General features: G+C 42.0%; 1 long non-coding RNA gene across 2 annotated transcripts in view; it reads right to left on the bottom strand.

Moving 5' to 3' along the window:
• The window catches only part of LOC308584192, a 58,826-nt gene that overhangs the window by 17,426 nt on the left and 16,349 nt on the right, over positions 1 to 25,051 (bottom strand). Inside the window, exons 4-6 of one of the 2 annotated variants that reach the window (XR_014006616.1) lie at positions 5,629 to 6,783; positions 4,980 to 5,166; positions 843 to 940 (exon numbers count right to left, since the gene is read on the bottom strand). This is a non-coding gene — a long non-coding RNA (uncharacterized lncRNA). The remainder of the gene's footprint in view (positions 1 to 842; positions 941 to 4,979; positions 5,167 to 5,628; positions 6,784 to 25,051) is intronic. The other variant, XR_014006617.1, reaches the window with a different exon arrangement.

Here is a 25,051-nt window from a genome sequence, read left to right as displayed (position 1 = left end):
ACTGCGGAAATCCCGACTAAATAATTGTGGCAAAAGAAACTGATGGACTATGCAAAATTGGCAAAATTGACACATAAACTATGGGACAAGGATAACTGTGACTTTAAAGATGAATGGGAACCTTTTACAAAGTATCTAAAGATCCAACAAAGTGAATTGGACTCCTTGGCAGGCTTGGAATAAACACTCACAAACTTTACATTGATAATAACTAACCAGTTAGACAAATTCAGGATTTATACAATTTTGTAGCATGCAGAGAATAGCATCTATAGAGAAACCAGAGATTGGAACTGAGGGAAGCCGGGGGGCAGAGCGGGGGGGGGGGGGTGTTTTATGGGAGGGAGGGTGGAAATGGGGTGGAAATGAAGGATGAAATGATTTAAGATAATATGTTTAAATTCCTAATAATTTTTTTAAAAAAAGAAAGATAATCAAATGAGCACTATTATGTTGATTTCTGCACATTAAACCATCTGTGCAAGAGCAGGTCAAGCTCCTTTTCCCCCTGGCTTGTTGGCAACCTTTGCCGCAGCCTTGTCTGCTATGTTTTCTAGGCTCTGGAGGATCAGAGAGACTCTGCTTCTCTTTCTCCACAAATGAAACCCTCAGTTCCTCCTCCTCCTCCTGCTGCTGCCCACAAGTAGGACTCCTCTCCTCTCTTTGCCCCTTTGTTCTCCTTGGAAATGAACCAACAGATTCTTCTTCCCATGTGGTGCCCTGCGCAAAAGTTGTTGACCAGTCCTTTAAAAAAAAAAAAAGCATCTCCACAGCTTGCCTCCTGCTCTAAAAGAAACTGACTTTAAAAAGATAGCCAGCGGCCGCAACAGCAGCAAAGGTACCTTTTGGTCACACACCCCGCCTTGAGTCATTCGTTGTTCTCCTAGCTCTGAAATAAACTGTCTTCCCCTCCCATGAAGGTCTTCTGCCTCTGAAGAACCTGCTTTGGAAAGGCAAAAAAGAGAAAGAGCCATTCTCTTTGTCTTTCTTTGATATTTTCCCATAGGGTAAGGTTACCAGATGTCCCCGTTTCCTGGGGACAGTCCCCAGATTTACATATTTCTCGGCATTCACATGTACATGTTGTTTAGTCGTTTAGTCGTGTCCGACTCTTCATGACCCCATGAACCAGAGCACGCCAGGCACTCCTGTCTTCCACTGCCTCCTGCAGTTTGGTCAAACTCATGCTGGTAGCTTCGAGGACACTATCCAACCATCTCATCCTCTGTCGTCCCCTTCTCCTTGTGCCCTCCATCTTTCCCAACATCAGGGTCTTTTCCAGGGAGTTTTCTCTTCTCATGAGGTGGCCAAAGTATTGGAGTCTCAGCTTCACGATCTGTCCTTCCAGTGAGCACTCAGGGCTGATTTCCTTAAGAATGGATACGTTTGATCTTCTTGCAGTCCATGGGACTCCCAAGAGTCTCCTCCAGCACCATAATTCAAAAGCATCAATTCTTCGGCGATCAGCCTTCTTTATGGTCCAGCTCTCACTTCCATACATCACTACTGGGAAAACCATAGCTTTTACTATACGGACCTTTGTTGGCAAGGTGATGTCTCTACTTTTTAAGATGCTGTCTAGGTTTGTCATTGCTTTCCTCCCAAGAAGCAGGCGTCTCTTAATTTCGTGGCTGCTGTCACCATCTGCAGTGATCATGGAGCCCAAGAAAGTGAAATCTCTCACTGCCTCCATTTCTTCCCCTTCTGTTTGCCAGGAGGTCATGGGACCAGTGGCCATGATCTTCGTTTTTTTGATGTTGAGCTTCAGACCATATTTTGCGCTCTCCTCTTTCACCTTCAATAAAAGGTTCTTTAATTCCTCCTCACTTTCTGCCATCAAGGTTGTGTCATCTGCATATCTGAGGTTGTTGATATTTCTTCCAGCAATCTTAATTCCGGCTAGGGATTCATCCAGCCAAGCCTTTCGCATGATGAATTCTGCATATAAGTTAAATAACCAGGGAGACAAAATACAACCTTGTCATACTCCTTTCCCAATTTTGAACCAATCAGTTGTTCCATATCCAGTTCTAACTGTAGCTTCTTGTCCCACATAGAGATTTCTCAGGAGACAGATGAGGTGATCAGGCACTCCCATTTCTTTAAGAACTTGCCATAGTTTGCTGTGGTCAACACAGTCAAAGGCTTTTGCATAGTCAATGAAGCAGAAGTAGATGTCTTTCTGGAACTCTCTAGCTTTCTCCATAATCCAGCGCATTTTTGCAATTTGGTCTCTGGTTCCTCTGCCTCTTCTAAATCCAGCTTGCACTTCTGGGAGTTCTCTGTCCACATACTGCTTGAGCCTTCCTTGTAGAATTTTAAGCAAAACTTGCTAGCGTGTGAAATGAGTGCAATTGTGCGGTAGTTGGAGCATTCTTTAGCACTGCCCTTCTTTGGGATTGGGATGTAGACTGATCTTCTCCAATCCTCTGGCCACTGCTGAGTTTTCCAAACTTGCTGGCATATTGAGTGTAGCACCTTAACAGCATCATCTTTTAAAATTTTAAATCGTTCAGCTGGAATACCATCACTTCCACTGGCCTTGTTATTTCCAGTGCTTTCTAAGGCCCATTTGACTTCACTCTCCAGGATGTCTTGCTCAAGATCAGCAACCACACTACCTGGGGTGTATGAGACATCCATATCTTTCTGGTATAATTCCTCTGTGTATTCTTGCCATCTCTTCTTGATGTCTTCTGCTTCTGTTAGGTCCTTACCACTTTTGTCCTTTATTATGGTAATCTTTGAATGAAATGTACCTTTCATATCTCCAATTTTCTTGAACAGATCTCTGGTTCTTCCCATTCTGTTGTTTTCCTCTATTTCTTTGCATTGCTCGTTTAAGAAGGCCTTCTTGTCTCTCCTTGCTATTTTTTGGAAATCTGCATTCAATTTCCTGTATCTTTCTCTATCTCCCTCGCATTTTGCTTGCCTTCTCTCCCCCGCTATTTGTAAGGCCTCATTGGACAGCCACTTTGCTTTCTTGCATTTCCTTTTCATTGGGATGGTTTTCGTTGCTGCCTCCTGTATAATGTTACGAGCCTCCATCCATAGTTCTTCAGGCACTCTGTCCAGCAAATCTAAATCCTTAAACCTGTTCCTCACTTCCACTGTGTATTCATAAGGGATTTGGTTTAGATTGTATCTTACCGGCCCAGTGGTTTTTCCTACTTTCTTCAGTTTAAGCTTGAATTTTGCTATAAGAAGCTGATGATCTGAGCCACAGTCAGCTCCAGGTCTTGTTTTTGCTGACTGTATAGAGCTTCTCCATCTTTGGCTACAGAGAATATAATCAATCTGATTTCGATGCTGCTCATCTGGTGATGTCCATGTGTAGAGTCGTCTCTTGTGTTGTTGGAAAAGCGTGTTTGTGATGACCAGCTTGTTCTCTTGACAGAACTCTATTAGCCTTTGCCCTGCTTTGTTTTGCTCTCCAAGTCCAAACTTGCCAGTTGTTCCTTTTATCTCTTGATTCCCTACTTTAGCATTCCAATCCCCTATAATGAGAAGGGCATCCTTCTTTGGTGTCACTTCTATAAGGTGTTGTAAGTCCTCATAGAATTGGTCAATTTCAGTTTCTTCAGCACCAGTAGTTGGTGCATAAACTTGGATTACTGTTATGTTAAAAGGTCTGCCTTGGATTCGTATCGAGATCATTCTATCATTTTTGAGATTGCATCCCAGTACAGCTTTCACCACTCTTTTCTTTTGCGGGTTTTTTGCCCACAGTAGTAGATATGATGGTCATCCGAACTGAATTCACCCATTCCCGTCCATTTTAGTTCACTGATGCCCAGGATGTCAATATTTATTCTTGCCATCTTATTTTTGACCACATCCAACTTACCCAGGTTCATGGTTCTTACATTCCAGGTTCCTATGCAATATTTTTCTTTACAGCATTGGACTTTCCTTTCGCTTCACATGTACATAGCAGACAATAAGTGTTCATTGAAAAAAAATCTGGTAACCTTATTCTAGCCCAGCTCTCTCTCACACTGTTATGTACTGAGTTGAATAGGATTCAGAATGCAGCAGTCTGATTGGTCCTAGAACAATAGGGTCCCAGAATGCAGCAGTCTGATTGGTCCACAGGAGCCACCCAATCCAGTTCCAGGTGGAAGTGAATCCGCAACCTGATTGGCCTACAGGTGAATCCCGGAATTAGCCAATCATGTGGGGCCCATTGTGTAAATAATGTATGTAAAGCAGACATTTCAGGGGAACTTCCATTGCTCCTCACTACTATGAGCTGAATAAAGAGCATGAAATCCACTCTCGACTCCGAGTATATTTCACACATACACTCAACTCTCTGGCTTTTGTTTTTGTCATTGCCAGCTGCCCATTTGCCCTATGGTGCAGAGAGCTTCTGTTCTTACACTAACGACCCATAGTTAGGGGGCCATTATGGCCCTTGCCTGGCTAATTCAACACTAATTACAAAGGACTCAGACACCATGCAGCAGCTGCCCACCCCGTGTATGTGTGTGTGTGTGTGTCTGTGTGTAGAGGGAATATGGAGGGGGGGGGATGTTTCTGATTGACTGGCATCTAATCCCTCTGCGCAGGCCTCTGTTTTGCTGAAGGGTTCCTGGCTCATCCAGAGTGTTTTATTTCCACACATAAAAACCATGCACATTTCATTTATGTCATACTTGCAGGCTGGACCTCATGCATAATAACCGTGTGTGTTCCATGCCAGCAAAGGAAATGGATTTTGGTTTGTGTTTTTTTTTTAAAAGAGCACAGCGGCCCAGAGCACACCATAAATAGTATTTGGAGCCCTGTAAACTTTGGGTTTTGTTTTTGCAGGAGGATTACAGGCAGCCTGATGTTGTGAAAGAATAATGGCTGGGATGAGGGCAACTGACACTTGTCATGGAAACAATAAGCCTTCACAACCCACATGCGCCCCAGATGTAATCTTCTCTGATGGAGATCAAAGAATGCCAAATCTCCCAACTCAATGTACTCGCCTGCGCTTCTATTTCAGCTGGGAGATCTCTATCAGATAAAGCAGGCAGCATTTTGTCCGATGACTGTCTTGCTTCTGCATTGCTCAAACACTGTTTTCTATGGATTTGTGAAACCCTGGATACAGCATAGCCCGACTCAATCAGGACAATAATTAGAGTCAAAATGGTTCACAGAAAATAATAAATGCTGGTGGAATGAAGTGAGGTGAAGTTATTGGGGGAGGAGCATAGTTAATATATTGTTCCTAAGTAGTTTCCAGACCCCTGAGCAGTGCTTTTTTTAATAAAAAAAAATGTTTAAGGGGTACTCTCATTTTGACTCAAGAAAATCACGGGGAAAGGAAATGAAGCCACCATCAGAGGTGGCAACACTGTGCTAGATTCCAGGTCCTACCTCACATGTTAAACACTCGCTTACGTCTGAGACTCAGGAAACACCGTGACAGAAAATGAGGCCACCATCAGGGGAAGCAATGGAACTGATGATTCACCGTGCTAGCAAAGAAACTAAAATGTTTATTTTTTTTAGTTTCTTCTCCCGTTAGATTCACTACATGTTTAGAGGTATGCGTACCCCTGCCCCCCCGAAAAAAGCACTGCCCCTGAATATTGAACACTGAAGATGGAGGGACTAAGGATAGCAACATACCACTCTGTCTATTTCTGATGTTCAAGAGGAGAGTGTCATTACTAGGGATGGAAGGATTTGTCAGCTTCGGTTGTCTCAATTTCTCTTTTTCCTCCCCTGAAATTCAGTTCTCCACATTTATGCAGCAGTTTGCGACTAAAAATAAATAAATTTAAAAATCCCCCTGAAAATTATCCAGCATTACAGTGCAATTTTTTCCTAATAAACACATTTTGGCATGCAGTTTTGACACATTTTGGCATGCAATTTCTCTTAATATCATGCATTTTTGCATGTTATCCTCACCAATATATTTCCATGCACGCTTTCATGATCCAGCAGGATTTTCTTATGTTCGAACATCCCTATGAAAGTGGAGCAAACAGCTTCTCTCCCCTGAGTAGAACTGCTGCTTATGCATGCTCTGTTTCATAACAACACAGGAAGAGATCTGTTGGATCAGGCCAGAACCAGCCCTCTCCCGGGATGACCAGCATAAGAATACAATGATAGCTATGAGAAGCTCATGATAAACCGAGAGCATAACATTAAATCTAATTCATTGCTAGTAACTTCACCAGCGAAAGAGAAGATTTTCCCCTGCCTTCATTTCCCCTTCTCCGTTCTCTGGCATGATGAACTGGGTGGGTGGGGGTAATCCTACAGCTTAGAGGAATGGCAGTGGCTGAGAGCAGCCTTGTCTTTGTGGATGAATGCTTTTAATTTCATCACGAACAGGACTGCTGCACCCGTCAAGTTACAAAAGGAAGTTCTGTACAAGTCCAAGTCGAATGGAACTACCCAGCGTGAGATGCAGCGAAATGTGACCAAATAGGGAAAGCGCAGCTGAGAAGTAATTTAATGTGCTCCATGGGAGTGGAGATTTCTTCTTGAACAATTCTTGATAACCCTGCAGAGTGGAGTTCGCTATAGAGGAGAAATGTTTCACTCTGGCAAAGACCATTCAGGGGTACTGTTTCAGGCTTCACAGAGGTGTCAGAGGTTTCAGTAGTGAGGAAAGGAGACAAGACCAAGCAAGGCCCAAAGGCCTGTTCTTGGATATAGTCAAGAAGGATCTGATTTGGGCCCACACTTGATTATATGGGTTTCCTTCAACCTCACGCACTCTAGACAATGGTTAAGGCCAAGTTGATTTTCCCCTTCCTGGTGCCGTTCCTGGGAGGGAAAGAGAAAAAACAGCCAAAATGATCTCTGATGTTTAACAAAGCAAATGAAATCCCTGTTGGGTAGCAGAGGAGTGGGGCAAGCGGAGGCTGTAGCCCATGGCCATCAAACAATAGAAGTGGGTCTCTTTTAGAATTAGAGCTCTGTGGATTTCTTTATGTCTGTCAGGGACCGTGCTGAGGAGGCCTGCACTGAGGAGGAATGGTGAGAGCCACCCCCACCCCCTGATCCTTATCCTGAATCTTCCCAGGAGCAGGAGGACAGTATAGATTTGGAACCGTGGTTTGCAGAAGGGCATAGTTCAGAAGGCAGAACTTGGGAAGAACTGGGTGGTGAACAGCTAGGAGAAGAAACACTGGGAGAGAGAGGGTTAACAGATTCACTGTCTGGAAAGCATTCATCCGCTCTCCCCAAGGTCAAGAATAGCTGAGAAAGTGGCAGAACAGAAAGCACACAAAGCACAGAAGGGACAGGCCCATATTACAAGACGCAGAAGTGACGTAGATTAATATGGACAGAAAGGGGTGGTATCCTTAATTGGGAGCACCGCCATTTCTAGGAGACAAGTTCTTTGTGCTCTCGCTGTGATTATTAAAGTTTCTAACTGGTAAGAAGACTTATTTTCCTTTGTTCTGCTTATCTACTGTCACGGGGGAAGGAAGCCGATTCCCTGAAGCCTGACAATGTCCATATCAGAAGAGCCTGCTGGATCAGGCCACTGGTCCATCAAGTCCAGCATCCTGTTCTCACAGTGGCCAACCAGGTGCCTGAAGCAGGATCTGACCACAAGAGCCCGCACCCCTCCTTTTATAAAGCCATCTAGATTGGTGGAATGCAGCTACTAGTGGCAGACAGGGGGCAGGTCTCAGGGCCAGAGGATTCTCAGGATTAATTAACCAGCATGTGCTTAATTTGTGTCCTGGTTTCGTTGCACACCATGCTTGCTTCGGGTGGGAAAGGGCACACTTCCCCAGAGGAACAGCTAACAGCCGAAAGTGTGCAAACGTTCTCCGTGAGACATGTGTTTGTTTAAAGAGAGAAAGCGGGGAAAGAACATCTTTGAACCCAGAGAGCACTCGGCCATCAATTTGGTCCCACCAAGACAGAGGCTGCATCTTGATTGAAAAGCCTCTCACACCCAAAGGATTCCTGTCTGGCGGCTTTCAGAGGAGAGAGAGAGACTGCATTCATCTCAAACTGCTTGGCTCTCAGCTCTGACAAGTACAGATTGTTTTTCTGGAGAGTGTTTTGATTTCACTCTATTCAGAAAAGAGGTTACCCAGCAGGGGAAGGTGGTCATCTTGAAACGAAGAAAGCAACACCGTGCCATTTGGAAAGAAATTTGGATTAAGGCGTCTGCAGGCCTGTCGGTCTGGAAATAGCATTGCATTTTGTAAAGGAAAAGAGGTGCATCTGATCTCAGGTCTAGCACGGCTTCTCCATTCAGTTTAAAATTATCAAAGTTCTTCTTATTGCTTTAGTTCAGTGGTAGAGCATCTGCTTGGAGTACAAAAAGTCCAAGACTTAATGCCCAGCATTGGAGAGCTGCTGCCAGTCAGTGAGGACAATACTGAGCTAGATGGACCTATGGTCTGACTTAGTATTAGGCAGCTCCTTATATTCCTATTCAGATACATCTATACAGCCATCAGGCAATCAGTGTTCCCTGGGCAGCTTACAAACAATATAATATATATAATATATAATATAATGAAAATGAAAATCAAGAATATGTGCTAAAAACAACAAAACCTACAACAAAGACAAAATAGAACCATTTGAAGCAAAACTTAAAAGCCCAGGTGCTGAAAAGACCATAGGGAAGGCACCAGGCATGGTGGGTTGGGGCAGGGGAAGAGTAAAAAAAAGGTAAAGGTAAAGGACCCCTGGGTGGTTATGTCCAGTCAAAGGCAATTATGGGGTTGTGGTGTTCATCTTGCGTTCAGGCCGAGGGAGCCGGTGTCTGTCCATAGACAGCTTTCCAGGTCATGTGCCCAGCATGACTAAACCACTTCTGGCACAATGGAACACCGTGATAGAAACCAGAGCGCACAGGAACACCATTTACCTTCCTGCCACAGAAGTACCTATTTATCTACTTGCACTGGCATGCTTTCGAACTGCTAGGTTGGCAGGAGCAGGGACAGAGCAACGGGAGCTCACCCCGACACGCGGATTCGAAGGGGAAGAGTAGATTCCTCCTTACTCATAAGCTCCAATTGCTGCCCCAAGTGACAGTTGTTTGCTTTCAGATGCAGCATAGGAGCCAATACTAAAGGGTTGAGGTCCCTTTGCCCCCCCCCAAATTTTTTTTGAGGGCACCCCAATGTTGATTGGCATTGTCATTCAAATGGTGTGTGTGCGCCATGTCTTATAATCGATTATGCAGGGCAGGGCTTCCCCCTCCCAATATTTTATTCACATTGGCTCCATTCGAAGACAGAAGAAGGAATTACTGCAACCAAACTTTCAAGTGGGTTCTAGGGAAACAATGTGGAATATAACATATTGTGCATTTTTCATGACATGCAATGCTGATCAGCAAAGCTGCAGCAGCTGTTCGTATCTGTGAAGGAATCCACAGCCAAATAACAACCTGAAATATACTGCAGTCATCAGGTGTGACTTTTGAGTGGTGGAGAAAGCAGCATGACACCCTCTGTTGCTGACAGTATGGGTAGGCAAACTAAGGCCCAGGGGCAGGATCTGGCCCAAACGCCTTCTAAATCCGGCCCGTGGATGGTCCGGGAATCAGCATGTTTTTACATGAGCAGAATGTGCCCTTTTATTCAAAATGCATCTCTGGATTATTTGTGGGGCCTGCCTGTTGTTTTTACATGAGTAGAATGTGTGCTTTTATTTAGAATGCATCTCTGGGTTATTTGTGGGACATAGGAATTCGTTCACCCCCCTCCCCCCGCCGCCAAAAAAAACATAGTCTGGCCCCCCACAAGGTCTGAGGGACTGCTGAAAAAGTTTTCTGACCCCTGTTCTAGTTATTCAGGATGAAAATAGACCTCACCAACCACTTAAGGGGTGTCACATGGAAGAAGGAACAGGCTTGTTTTCTCCTGCTCCTGAGGATAGGTCCTGAACCGATGGATTCACGTTACAAGAAAGGAGATTCTGAGTAAACATCAGGAAGAACTTTCTGACAGTAAGTGCTGCTTGACAGTGGAATGGTCTCCCTTGAGTGTGGTGTCGGAAAAGGGGAAGGAGGGAAGTGGAGGTTGGGACTGTATGCCCTGCTAGTTTGCAGTGTGGACTAAGCGGCTGAGATAAAGTGTGGACTAAACGGCGGAGATAAAGCTTGGGCAACTTTGAGTCGTGTTGGAGGAAGTCATTAAAGGAGACTTGGTCTCTGACACCCAACACCTGGTTCTGCTTTGCCTGTAGATTCATATGGATTTAAAGGAATAGACGATAATGTGGCAATAAGAGTCAGCAGCCCTGAATATAAAGAATACTTATTAGCTGCGCTTACACGCCTCCGTCCAGAAGAAACTCTGTGTGCCCTGCTAATTCGCAGTGTGGACTAGGTGGCTGAGACAAAGTTTCGGCAACCACGTGTCGTGTTGGAGGAAGGCATTACAGGTGATTTGGTTTTGGTTCCTGATATTCAACACCTGGCTGTGCCTAGCCTGCATACTTATTTGGATTTAAAGGGACATATGATAATGTGGGAATAAGAAACGTTAGTAATCAGTTTGGATTATAAAGAACACTTCTCGACTGCTCTTCCACGCCTCTATATAGGAAAAATTTTGTGGCTTTAGTCGCTTAATATATATACCCTCAAGAATATAAGGACATAAAAGTGTGTACAAACTTAGGTGCTTTAAGACTGTGTTAATACTTTAAGGTGCTTAGGTGCTTTAAGGCTGGGTTAATACTTGGTTCCTTACCCCTGCGACACCTTGACAGAGACTAAAGGAGGAAATAACACCAAGACCTTAAAATGACAAACGGTTCAAAGAAGGGGGTGGCAACGCCAGCAGAAAGGAGACCATCGAGACAAGAAGAAGGCAAGGAGACAAAAGAAATTAAAGATTACAGCAGCTTGATGGCGGAAATAAGAAAAGAATTTAAAAACAATGAACAATATATTGAAAGGAAATTTTTTGAAATGCAAAATACTTTGGATAAGAAATTGGAGGGAGTGGTGGGGGAATTGACAGGGAAGGTTAAAGACCTATCGGTGAGAGCAAAGGTTCTTGAGGATTCAGTGAAAAGGGCGCAAAAAGACACGAAAGACAATAAGAGGGAGGTGGACAGGATTAGAGGTGAAATCAAAGAGATAGAAAAGGTACAGGAAGAGTTGCTGGATAATATGGCTATGACACAGATGAGACAAAATCAATGTAATCTGAAATTCCGAGGTATACCAGAGAATCTAAATGAGAATATAAGAACCAAGGTGATAAAAGAACTAGCAACTTGGTTAGATAAGAAAGAGGACGAGATAAGCTACCAGTTAGTAAATATTTTCCGAATAAGGTCAAAATCGATCAAAGTTAAAAAGAAAAAACTGCCAGGAGACGTAATCGTTATGTTCAATTCGCTAGAGATAAGAAATGATATATTGAAACAGAACCACACCAAAAGGTTGTTTATTGAAGGAACCCCAATTATTATCTTTAAAGAAATCCCTTCAAGATTTCTTCGAAGGAGAGACCCATATAAAAAAATGACAAGTCAATTGAAGAAAAACGGGATCTTGTACAGATGGGAGTTCCCGGAAGGCATTTCGTTTTATTTTAAGGAAAAAAGGTTTAAATTGTCTTCCACGTTAGAACTCCAGAAATTTGTAAGGAGATACGAGAAGGACTTTGGAAAGTTGGAGGGAGAGGAGGAAAGGGGGGAACAGCTGAGAGACGAAGAGGAAGAAGGGTGTGAGGAAGAGGAAAGAGAGGAGAATTCAGTAGAAGAAAGCGAGGAAGAACAAAGGGAAGACAAGGAACAGTAGTTCCTACTTAGACTAGAGACCAGTTAGTGTAACATAACAGATGGCTCTAAAAGCACTAAGCTGGAATGTGAATGGGTTGAATAACAAAAATAAAAGGAATCAGATTACGCATGTATTATTGAAAAAGAACTGGGATTTAATCTGCTTACAAGAGACGCATGTAATAAACAAACATAAAAGGGTATTAAGTAATAAGAGATTAGGATTGGATTTTGTGACCGCGGACAAGGTCAAAAAAAGAGGGGTAATACTATACATTAAGGAAAAATTCAATCCACAATTATTGTACAAAGATGAACAAGGGAGAGTGGTTGTAATTCAGATGGTGTTCCAGGGGGAAAAAATAATTGTGGTTGGAATATATGCACCAAATGATAAAAAATCTGCTTTCTTCTTTGAATTAGGTAATATACTGATGGAATGGATGGATCAAAAAATGATATTGATGGGTGACTTTAATGGAGTGGTGTCCCCAAATTTAGATAAACTAACAAAAAGACAGGAGATGAAAGATGGCAAGCTACCCCGATCTTTTTTTGACATGGTAAATAACCTGGGCTTAATTGATGCATGGAGACTTAAGAACCCCGCTATGAAACAATTCACTTTTTTTTCAAACCCAAACCAAAGCTGGGGGAGAATAGACAGTATTTGGATTTCGAATGAACTGGTACCGAATTTAACTAAATCTGAAATCCAACCACGAGTTATATCCGACCACAACGCGGTTACTATTGAACTAAAAAGCAAAGATGTTAAAGTAGGTAGATGGAGAATGAATGAATTCTTATTTAATGATCAAAACATTGTAAATAAGGCCATAGAAACAATTGAAGAATACTTTAAGTGGAATTTAAATGGAGAAACCCCAATAGAGACTGTGTGGGATGCAGGAAAGGCGGTTATGAGGGGATTCTTGATTCAGAAAAACAGTCAATTAAGAAAAGAAAAAGAGACAAAGAAAGAAGAGACTTTACTACAGATTATGGAAAATGAAAGAAAACTGACTATTAACCCTAACGATGAGACTACAAAACAGAATCTAAAAATTTTACAAGCCAAATTCTCCACAATAATAAACCAAGAGATAGAGTGGAAAATTAAATTATTGAATCCAAAGAGCTTTGAATCCGCAAATAAGATAGGGAAGTATTTAGCCTGGCAAATAAGAGAAAGGAAGAAACAAAATACGATTAGTAAAATAAGAGAAGGAGAAAGAATTGTGGAAGAACCTAAGGAAATAAAAAAGATATTTCAAAAATTCTACAAGGATTTATATAAAAGAGGAAACGAAAAAGAACAAGAAATAGACCAATACTTACAAAAATACCACCTAAAGCAAATCCCAAAAGAGGAAAAAGAGATATTAGATCAGAAAATCAGCCAAGAAGAGATAAAGAAGGCAATAAAAAAGATGAAAGCGGGGAAAGCGCCGGGGCCGGACGGCCTTTCGGCCAAATATTATAAAACGTTAAGTAATCAAATATCCCCAGTGCTAGGCGAGGTGATGAATAACATATTGAGGGAAGGAAAGTTGCCAAACACCTGGAAGGAAGCATATATTACATTGATTCCTAAAAAAGATGTAGATAATTTGGAAGTGAAGAATTACAGGCCAATTTCATTATTAAATAATGATTATAAATTATTCGCAGACATAATGGCGGAAAGATTAAAAAAGGTTTTGATTAATAAAATACATAAAGATCAAACAGGCTTCCTTCCAGGGAGACAACTACGGGATAATGTAAGAAACTTGATAGATATTATTGAATACTTGGATATGAAAATAGACAGACAGGCCGCTCTGGTTTTCATAGATGCCGAAAAGGCATTTGACAATATCTCGTGGGATTTCCTAAGGAAAAGTCTAGAAATGATGGGGATAGGGGAAAATTTTAGAAGAGGAATAGAAACAATATATAAGGAGCAGAAAGCAAAATTGGTAATAAATAACACCACTACGGAATATCTGAACATTTACAAAGGAACCAGACAAGGTTGCCCCCTATCCCCTTTATTATTTATAATAGTACTGGAAATTCTCAATGAGAGACTGAGGGAGGCAACAGAAGTGAAAGGAATCAAGGTGGGAAAAAGGGAATTTAAAATTAAAGCATTTGCGGATGATATCGTACTGACCCTAGAAGATCCAAAGGAGAGTGTTAAAGAAGCCTTACAAAAAATAGAGGAATTCGGGGGTGTGGCAGGACTCAAAGTAAATAACACCAAAACTAAAATGCTGGTTAAAAATTTAAATAAGGAAGAGACGACAGAACTAGAACGAAAGGTGGAAATTATGGCGGTTAAAAAAGTGAAATATCTTGGAGTGTGGATTACGGCCAAAAACTTAAATTTACATAAGGACAATTATGAGGTCACCTGGAGGAATATAAAGAAAGATATGGAAATTTGGGGGAGGATGAAACTTTCCTTTTTGGGGAGGATAGCTGTGGTCAAAATGAGCATCTTGCCTAGAATGCTGTTCTTATTTCAAACTATACCAGTACTTAAAGGTCTAAAACAATGTAAAGAATGGCAGAAAGCCCTGGCGAGATACATCTGGCAGGGAAAAAGACCACGGATAAAAATGAAAATATTGATCGATAAAAAGGAAAGAGGGGGTTTTTCACTACCAGATCTGAGTATTTACTATGAAGCAGCATGTCTACTTTGGGTAAAGGATTGGATAAAATTGGAGAACAGAGATTTGCTGGACCTGGAAGGTTTTAACAACCGGTTCGGGTGGCATGCATACCTCTGGTATGGGAAGGTGAAGGTCCATAGGGGCTTCCTAAACCATATCTTTAGGGGACCGTTATACAAGGTTTGGGAGAGAAATAAAAACCTCCTTGAAAGAAAGACACCCTGGTGGATCTCACCAATAGAGGTATCAACAATTAAGAAGACAAATATGGAAGGGGAAAATACCACATACGAAGATTTGGTAAGAAAAACAGAACAAGGGCTCAAAATTAAACCCTATGAAGAGATAAAACATTTATTTACTAGTTGGCTACAATATCATGAGGTGAATGATATGCTGAAGGAGGATAAGAGAAAAACAGGTTTTGATGACAAAAAATCAAGATTTAACATAGAGATAGTAGAAGGAAAGAATAAAACATTATCTAAAATATACGATATGCTGTTGGAATGGTACACAGGGGATGAGGAGGTGAAAGAGGCAACGATTAAATGGGCAATTGACTTTGGCTATAATATAGATTATGAGAGGTGGCGGGAATTGTGGAACAGTAATATTAAGTTTACGGCTTGTACAGTGTTGAGAGAGAATGTCTGGAAGATGATATATAGATGGTATCTCACACCGGCGAAGCTGGCCAAAATGTATAGATTAAAGAATAAGACATGCTGGAAATGTGGCGAAGTGGGGGGAGACCTGTATCATATGTGGTGGTTATGCAGCAAGGTGAAGGCCTTTTGGGAATCAATTTATAATGAGCTTAAAAAAATATTAAAATATACCTTTCCCAAGAGACCTGAGGCCTTTCTGTTGGGTATAATGGGCAAAGAAATAAAAAGCGAGGACAAATTAATATTCCTCTATGCCACCACAGCCGCAAGAATTCTGCTGGCACAAAATTGGAAGTCGGAGGCTATACCTGGCATAAGCGATTGGCAGATTAAAATGGTAAATTACGCCGAGCTGGATAGACTAACAGGCAGGTTACGTGACCAAGATGAACAGAAATTCAAGAAAAATTGGAGTAAATTTTGGAATTATATTGGAACAGATTTATAAGATGATCTGGCGGGGAGAGAAAAACTCTATCAGCGACAATCTTAAGATTAAAAATAAATACGCAACCATGGAATTTATTAGAAACCTACCAAAAGGGTGGAGGGAAGTCAAAGATCTGACAGACTACAAAACAGTTTCTATCTTTATGAATTTTTATGTTTAATTTCTGTGTGTATAAAATGGGAAATGGGAACAACAACTTATGTAATGGTTAATTTGCTTGATATGTAAACTTGTTTGTTTATTTATCTTTTTTGTTTTTTACTAAATACGAATAAAAATTTAATGCAAAAAAAAAAAAATAGAAACTAGAGTTCTGACAATTTCATCTTTCCCCTCTCTGTGCTGGAATTAGATTCTAAACACTTAAGTTTGGCTGTGATAACCAGCCTTCTGTCCCAGATAATCAGACACATCAGCTCTGGTCGTAAATAACCTTGTGAAATCAGCTGTGCTAAAAGATGCTCAGGAAATAAATATTAATTTGTAGCCTATAGTCTGTGATGTGAGAGGGAAACTGGCAATGCAATGATTGGATCGTGGAGAAGCATTCAACAGAGAATGTGGAAAGGGATGGGCAAATTGGCCAATCATTGTTTCTTTCTGGTTCTTTCCCCACACCCCACCAACCTTAAATTAAATTCAGCACATTTGCAATTTATTTTTAAAGCCCTTGATACATTTTTTTTCAGCCTTTTAGTGAGCATTTCCCCTAATATAAACTATATTTTCTCTAGCACACATATTAAGGGTGTCTGCTTGCAAAAATGTAACACGTTTTCCTTTTTTTAAATTCTAAAATATGCTGCACCCCATAGTCACCTTTGACTGGACTTAACTGTCTAGGGGTCCTTTACCTTTACCTTTTTACCTTACAGTTCTAGATATGTCTACCAAGAAGCAAGCCCCATTCATTTCAATGGGACTTTCAAGTGTATATTGAGACTGCGGCCTGAAATCCTGCACGCTCCCTTTCTGCTTGCCCTTGTGATGACCTTCAGAAATCAATTAACAGGGAAGGCGCCAAACCCAGTATTCATGATACCTCCATTGTGCTGATGATTAAAAATGTCTCCTTATCCCTGCAAAGCTGTGCTCTTCCAGGAACTGTTTCGCTCCACTCAGAGCATTAATATTTTTTTGCACACATTCAGATGCACACAATGCAGCAATTCCAGGGGAGAAGATTGCAATGGATATTTTGATTTTGCGGGAACAATAGCGTGTGCTGAGGTGTCTCGAAGGGATGGTGTTGCACGTGACTCTTGGTTTTTAAGGAGACAATTAAAACACCTGAGACACTGAGGAATGAAAAGCAGCTACTGTGTCTGTGACCAGCATGCCCCCCACAATAGATGTATTGCTATGAAAGAGCGCTGCACATTTTTTAAAAAGCAAATGCGTAGCAGTAATTATGTTTCTCTGAATCGTCAGTCATGTGTATCATGGTTGTACCTGGAATCATGCAAATTACAAGTCAGACCACTGTAATTTGGGATGAGAATGGGCAACACATTATTAAACAAAACTAAACATCTGCATTATGGTCAAAGTGCATTAACTAATCTTACATTATATTTAAAAGCTGTGGCCACAATACCAGCAATTCTGCTGTGATCATTCATAATATCAAGTCATCATATATCTCAGGTGTTTTTGCCTAGATTATAGGCTTGAAGCTAGAGCTGTAATTAATATTTCCAAATATGTGGACATCCTCACGCATTCCAGTTTCAGCAACTGAATTTTGCATGAAATATTTCAAGCTCATAATTTCTTTGGACTGTTATTAAAAAAAAATCTTGAAATGTTTTAAGCTTGGCCTCTCTTGACTGGTTTTGATTTTGACCAATTTTGTGCGTAACAAATCCACTTTCAAATACAAACTTCAATTGTCCTGCGGAATTCACTGCCGCAAGGTGCAGTGGTGGCCATCCACATGGATGCCCATGAAAGAGGATTAGGCAAATTCGTGGAAGATGAGGCTATTAATGGGAATTTTGCCATGTGGGCTCTGTTCTAACTCAGTGCTGGAGGCAATATACCTCTGCATAACAATTGCTGGAAATTGCAAGTAGGGAGAATGCTGTTCTACCTGTGAGCTTCTCAGAGGTATCTGGTTGGCCTCTGTGTGAACAGGATGTTGGACCAGATGGGTCCTAGATTTAATCTCACAGACCTCTTACGTTCTCATTGCATGCTAGCACTGAAATGCTATCAGACAGAAAATACGATTCCTGTGTTGCAGGTTTTCAGTCTCTTCCAGCTCTAAAATTCTGTGATTTGGTGTCAGCTACAAACTACTGTCAAAATGTAATTTCACATTTCACTTTTATTTATTTTTACAATTTGGAAGCTTACACAAACAAAAATCTGCAAAGACAAAAATGAAGACACAAGAAAACCAAAATAGGAACACTACCCACAACAGAGAACAGAAGCAAAACCAAAAACAGGGGTTTCAGAAATTGGACATACTGAAATCACGAAGTTTCACGTAACACAGGTGTTTTCCGTTTTTCCTGTTTCTTTGTTTTGCCTTTGTAGATTTTTGTTTGTGTAAGCTTTTAAATTGGAAATCAAAGTTTTAAATAGAAAACAAAATCAAATGAAAATAAGGTGATCAATTGTTAGTAGTCATGGTGAGTGCTTTTTTCCCTGGGGGTACCCAAGGGTACGTGTTACTGGCATCTTTTATCCTAGAAGAAAAGCACTGGTCATGATGCCTACATGATGCCTATATTCTGACTCAAGGGACCAGGTCTCTGGATATCAGACACTAGGGAACCACAGTGCAAGAGTGGTACTGTGTTCTTGTTGACTTCCCAGGAGCATCTAGGCGGCCACTGTGGAAAAAGGGTGCTGGACAAGGTAGACCTTTGATCTGACCCAGAAGGGCTCTTTGTATAATTTTAAGACCTGAGATGTCGAGACTGTCAAATAGTGTATGCCATTGCATGTCACTGTCAAATATCAATCCTCTGCCATCGAATAGTTAAACAACCACCTGAATTCGCATTCTCCCTCTTCTCTTTCGCCCTAACTTTTAGAGGTCAGGGACTGGTCTTAGTGTTTTTTTAATTGAATTGTAAGCCACTTTGGTAGCATTTTGGGCTGAAGAACACGTTTTTGTGAAAATGCTGCAAATAAACAATAATTCAATTGGATGTTAAATACATATTTGGAGTACTGGGTGCTGGAGAATATTTGACAACAACTTTTTCCTAAGGAGCATTTCGAGGACAAATCTGGCGAGCAAAATCTAGCTGAAACCATTACGTAGCTGACTCCACACACCTTCCTGTTATAAAGTATGATCTCCCAGTTTTTTACGTCCATTGGCATTTCCTGAGTGACACTGTTTTTTTTAAAAAAATTTTTTTATTGGTTTTTCCGCTTTTATAAAGACAAAACACACACAAAAAAGACACAAGACAAGAACATGTATAAATTCAGAAAATCCTAGTTTCCTAACCCTATTCCCTGACTTCCCCCCACCCCCCCTCGTGCATCCCAATTCCCAAAATTGTGTCAGCAAATTGGTGTTTCTCCTCTTAACCATCTTATTACCTTTTTTTATAAAGAAATATAGATTTTTCCTAAGTTGGACTCAAATTCTCTTCCATCGATTTCTCATTTTGTCTTAGTTAAAAGTCATATTAACTAAACCTAAAAATCTTGAGTGTTTTTAAGATTCTCTTCTTCCCTCCCTCCCATCCCCGGTTTTTGTCCCTTCCCAATACATATCCAGAATAGCAGTTCTTAGCCTGGGTTCCTCACGTCCGAGGCTTTCAAGTCTCTTTCAGTCCCTCTCCGCCGGTCTTGTTGGTAGTCCTTTGTGTCAGTCATCAAGTCTGGAAAAAGTTCTTTCGCCATCAAACCATATTCTCTTCCCACAAGGACATTTAAAAACAACTGCTGGAAAACTTCCACAAATCCTGCATCTTCAGAGTCAAAGTCAGAATGGAGGCCCCAGTCATATTTCTTTGTTTTAAGTTCCTGTATTCCATAAACTCCCGGGACCTCCTCCTTCATCTTCTGCGTCTTTCGCAGACTTGTGGTAGATGTAATCCAAAAGTCTCCTTGCTTGTATTCCACAGATGTCGGCTTTTGGTTGTTGCTTCCCAGCCTTACTTTCTCTTTTTCTTGTTTATTCTCTTCCATCTCTTTAGCTATCATTTCCCATTCAGCTGTGGATTCTTTCTCATTCAGGTCCTCAATACATACAGCAGAGCTGCCTGTTCCAGAAGTCAAGGTCACAAGTTTATTCATAGCCAAGCTCTGCTCTTGTAAGATTCCCACCAATTGAAACATCCTTTCGATTTCCACTAGTAACTTTCCATCCACAGCCATTGTAGCCATTGTAGTTTCACAGAATAGTCTTTTCTCCAACAATCCTTTAACTTATTTTTGTTACTTTGTTTCCAACAATCTTGGTTCAATTGTAGCTCTTAGTCCAGAGGGATCTTAAATAGCAATTTTTCCACTCCAAACTGCCCGTTAGACAGCTTTGACAGCTGTCAAACTCCGCAGCTCTTACACAGGCACAGAGACAGGACGCTCCTGGGCCCGGGAGGGGGGGTTGTTTAAAGCAAAAAGAATGCTTCCCAGTCTCCACTCTCCAGCTCAAAATTTCTTTTAGCTAAATCTTGGAAGTTAGTGTCCTTTAATAACTCACCCCTCCAAGGGTAGGCTCTCCAGCTTAGCACTTTGTCGTTGCTTAGATCGTCTGCAAGGGGGGGGGTGCGGACTTCCTTTTAGCACACCCCCCGGTCGTCTCCAATTCAGGGTAATGTTTTTAAGATCCAATTTCGTCTTACTCACGGGTTATTCTTTTCAGTCCAAATTTCAAGGAAGGAAGTCAGCGCTCTCCGGTCATGGCTCGCGGCTTCGCTCCACCAAGGTAGCGATCGACTCTCAGTGCCACGCCACCCTCCGTATCCTCTCCGCAGCCTTTAAAAAGGCTCTTCGTGGATCGGGGGGCGCTTAAGGCACCCGCCGAGTCTTCAGTCTGCAGGCTTCCGCGCCTGCGGTTTTTAAGGGTCCCCGCGTCGCCGGCGCGGCAAAGACCCGTCCTTGGTTGAGCCGATTCTCTCCGCAGCTCGGAGGGAATCCGCCATTTCCGAATCGCGCCAACCTGGAAGTCTCTTCCTGAGTGACACTGTTGGTGCTAAGCCCTCAGCTGGATCAAATCCTGAACGCTTTGCAAGATTGCCCATCAGCTCCTTTGGAAGCCAAGTTGTCCAGAACCTGAGCTGCTAAATAAAGTCTTCAGCTGCTTTACAAATCATTACTAATCAGTTGCTAGATCACTCTGATCTAGGTCTGGCAAGCAATGCTCGGTGCATTTGCCAGCAACCTGAGCAGCAGGTACCTAGATCAGAAATTCAGTTGACAGAGTCAAGCAATAAAGCCTCTAATCTACCATCCAGCTTTTAAGTACTGAAAAGTGAAGCATCTTGCAAAACATCTAGGCTTTGCTTTAATTCTAGCATGCCTGGGAATATGATCCAATTAAATGCAGCTATCAACAAATACCTTTTGAACTATCTGTTTAATCATGAGGCGAAGAGAAAAGCCTGTGGCAGAGCAGTTTTCCAGCTCACAGTGATATATCCTAAACATACACACAACAACAACAACAATTTATTACTTATACCCTGCCCATCTGGCTGGGCTTTCCCAGCCACTCTGGGTGGCTTCCAAAAAGCGATAAAAAATACATTAAAACATCAGTCATTAAAAACATCCCTAAACAGGTCTGCCTTCAGATGTCTTCTAAACGTCAGATAGTTGTTTATTTATTTGACATCTGATGGGATGGTGTTCCACAGGGCAGGCGCCACTACCAAGAAGGCCCTCTGCCTGGATCCCTGTAACTTTGCTTCTCGCAGCAAGGGAACCACCAGAAGGCCCTCAGGTGATGGGGGTGGAGATGCTCCTCAGGTATACTGGGCCAAGGCTGCCTTGTGTGGCTTTCTGTGGAGTCTTTACATGGCGGGGTGTGAAGGGTGAACAGAGCCCTATGCTCCAGGTTGGGCACCATCCAGGCTGGATAGCTCAGTGGGTAGAGCATGAGACTCTTAATCTCAGGCTTGTGGGTTCAAGCCCCACATTGGGTGGAAGATTCCTCCATTGCAGGGTGAGCCTTTTGGCTCCTCCCACTTCTATGATTCTATGAATAGCAACATCCAGCCATAGATATACCACACTGGCTCTTTTGGTAATTGTTAATTAGGTTTGCAAGTGCAAAAGGCTAATGCTCCTGCCATAGCTGCATATAATGATTTTCTCTTGGCCTTATTTTCAGCCTATTGCCAAGCTCAGTAGCTCTGCGGAACGTACAGAAACATTATGCATTCCTCTCCATGTCAGCCATCATCTGGGCAAGCGTCAGCCTTGAAAAATGCCTATGCTAAAGAGTTTGCTTACTTGCAGCTTGGGTCTTCGCTTAGTTGTGCCTGAAATTAAATGCACAGAAATCTGCAGGCAGACAAAAAACAACAACAAGAAGAAAAGAAATAAAATATCACGTTGCACACAACCTCAAATTATTCAGATTTGTTACTTGATGAATAAGGTGTCAGTCTAAACTGAAGGGAAAATGTATTGAATTTTTTTCTTCATTTCGTTATGTTATAAAGCCATGTCCATATGCCATTTATCAGTTGTCTGATAGCTTTGGGCCACGGCATACTTTTCCCCAGAACAGTATGTCTCGTAAGTCTCTCGGCAGTTTGTTTTTCTGTTGGGTGTTTTTATTATTAATAATAATCACCAAAGTCTGTGCGCAGCAGTCTGAGATGCATTCTCACCCCCTGCCCACCCCCTGCCCAGCCCCCCCCCACACTTCGGAAACTCCAGCCCCATCAATTGAGGGGGAGTCAAAAAGGCTGGGCTGGATTTCAGGACTTTAGGAAAGTGTTCTCAAACTCCTGACAGCTGAGATTCGATTGATGGCTCTATGGCCAGAGTGCAGCTATTGAGAAACAGAAAGGGGGGAGGAGCATGCTCGGGGGGAACCCCAAGGTTTGCGAACGTAGGGGGGAAATACTTTTAGGAAAACATCTAAGCTGGTGGGAATTCCAAAAACAGCCGTATGACTGTTGAGTGTGGTCAGAGGCCACAGACTGCTGAGCATCTGCTGCTGTGGAGCAGGGGAGAATGGAGTATCCTGGAATAGGGCGTGGCTGTCTGGAACATGCAGTAATGGCCAGTGGGGAGGTACGGGTGAGGCAACTGTTGCTCTCCTGGCTTTCCAGCCTAGCAGGATGCTGGTACCTACCAAGAGGAAGAGGAGAGGGGCAAGGCCTCTGCTTCTCCGTTAACGTCAGTGACCCACAGTGTTGGGAAGCCAGGGGAGCAACAGGGCCCAAACTGGCACTGCCTCACCTTGCTGTCTACAGTATAGAGGAATACCACATGCTGCCGCATTTTGTTGCAGGTCGCCGTTGTTTATTTTATATCACAATATTTATATACCGTTTGATTGTAAGAAAACCTTCCGAAAAGGAACAAAGCAATAAAATTATCAGGAAAAAGCAACTATTTAAAACATTTTTAAAAAATTAAGATCAACAATAAGCTAAAAAACATATTAACACACATGACAAAAATGATCAAAGTGATATTTTCTTTATCAGTCAAAAACTGTCATAACAACTTTAGGAGTATTTCCAGTGCTTCCCCCCCAAAAAAAATGTTTTGGGGTACTCTCATTTTCCTACTCATATTGAAATACTGCCCCTCAATGAGGCCAAACTTAGATTCACAAAATGTTTAGGGGTATGCATACTCCTGTGTACCCCCAGAAAAAAAGCATTGAGTATTTCCAAGCCACAAACTCATTCATATAAATTGATGGGTAGATTAAGTATGCCATATTTCAAACAGTGAGAGTCCGGAAAGAAAAGTTGCTGAGCTTTTTTTTATGTTTTGCCCAATGTTGTCGTTATTTCAAGGGGGGAAATCGGGGAAATCTGCACTGCCAACATGGACTGCCATATGTCCTGATTTCCCACAGACAGACAGACAGACAAACAGACAGACAGACAGACATCTGATATAAGTATTAAAACATCACAGATGGAACTGTGACCTAAACCACTGAGCCTCTTGGTCAGTTAGAATCTGTGTGAAGGGGAGAGCTCCTGTTGCTCTGTCCCAGCTCCTGCCAACCTAGCAGTTCGAAAGCACCTCAGTGCAAGTAGATAAATAGTTACTGCTGTGGTGGGAAGGTAAACAGAATTTCCATGCGCTCTGGCACTTGTCACGGTGTCCCATTGCGCCAGAAGCAGTTTAGTCATGCTGGCCACATGACCCAAAAGCTGCCTGTGGACAAATGCTGGCTCCCTCGGCCTGAAAAGCAAGATGAGTGCCACACCCCATAGTCGCCTTTAACTGGACTTAACCGTCCAGCAGTCAAAAACATCATAAAATCATAAAGCTCTAAAATGCAGAACAAATGACCAGCGTCAAATCAAATTAATGTTCTAAAAATGACTGGTGAAAGAGATATTCATTCACTGGAGATGAATGGACTCTGTCCCCATGGCCCAAATTTCATCCAGGATTACTTAGGGGCAAGAATCACATGTAAACATCAGTAGATGTTGACTCTGGCAATTCCCAGAAGTCTCAGCTTCGAAGTGCACTGGTTGTAGGAGTCACTACAGTGGCATCTATCTACTAGGGCATGTAAGTACAGCTGGTTTACCATATGCTCCAAGTTATAACTGATAACAGCTCTGCAAAGTACTAAACTCCAGAAAGCTGTATGAAAGGGAGGCCCCGGTTAAACAATAAAATGAAATCCAAATGAACTTGGTTAAACAAGGAAATACGCTAACAGACAAGTCAATTAGGAATGCAGTGGAAACCAAATTGGGACCACCAAGTGAAACAGCTGCTGCAAAAACAAAGATGTCTATATTCTGATATCCTTTCACTTTAATCTCTTTGGACACCACAGAGTAATTCTACAGCTTTCCTGTTCCTGCCATAGAATCTCATTTCCTCTTTATCAGTCCTAGCCACTGCAGCTGAATAACCTCAGACTCATTGGCTTTCATTCATTTCAATTAGAATACCTGGTTATGAAGGAAGTACATTCATAACGTACATAGATGTGATAATGTACATATATGTGGAAATCTGCCCAGATACCTTACTTTTCTGGATTATACAGCCTATGGAAGCTTTTCTGAACTATTTTTAGAGAGATGATCAGCTGCAGGCGGGGCAGGATAAAGGGGAGAGGACTTCTTGCCTCACATACAGAGCACTTTAGAATTCCTTTATTATTTTGATAGGTACAGGATTGAGCTTGCATTATTGCTGTAAAGTGGACAAGGTGGACTTATGTGTTTTTATTTCTGCAGCCTCCCCAGCTGCCTGCACTTCCTGAATTTTAAAAAATCTGTATTCTTCACTTAAAACAATAACAGTGAACAGCCAGACCCTTGGTAGTCAGCCTCTCTAGTTTGCTGTGTTTACAGGAAAGCCCAGCCAAGGAGATCATTAGGTTT

Source organism: Podarcis bocagei (genome assembly GCF_964188305.1).
Source record: "Podarcis bocagei genome assembly, chromosome: 3".
In the NCBI taxonomy this organism is placed as follows: domain Eukaryota; kingdom Metazoa; phylum Chordata; class Lepidosauria; order Squamata; family Lacertidae; genus Podarcis; species Podarcis bocagei.
Note: the sequence above shows the minus strand (reverse complement) of the source record. Positions and strands in the feature narration are given on the sequence as shown.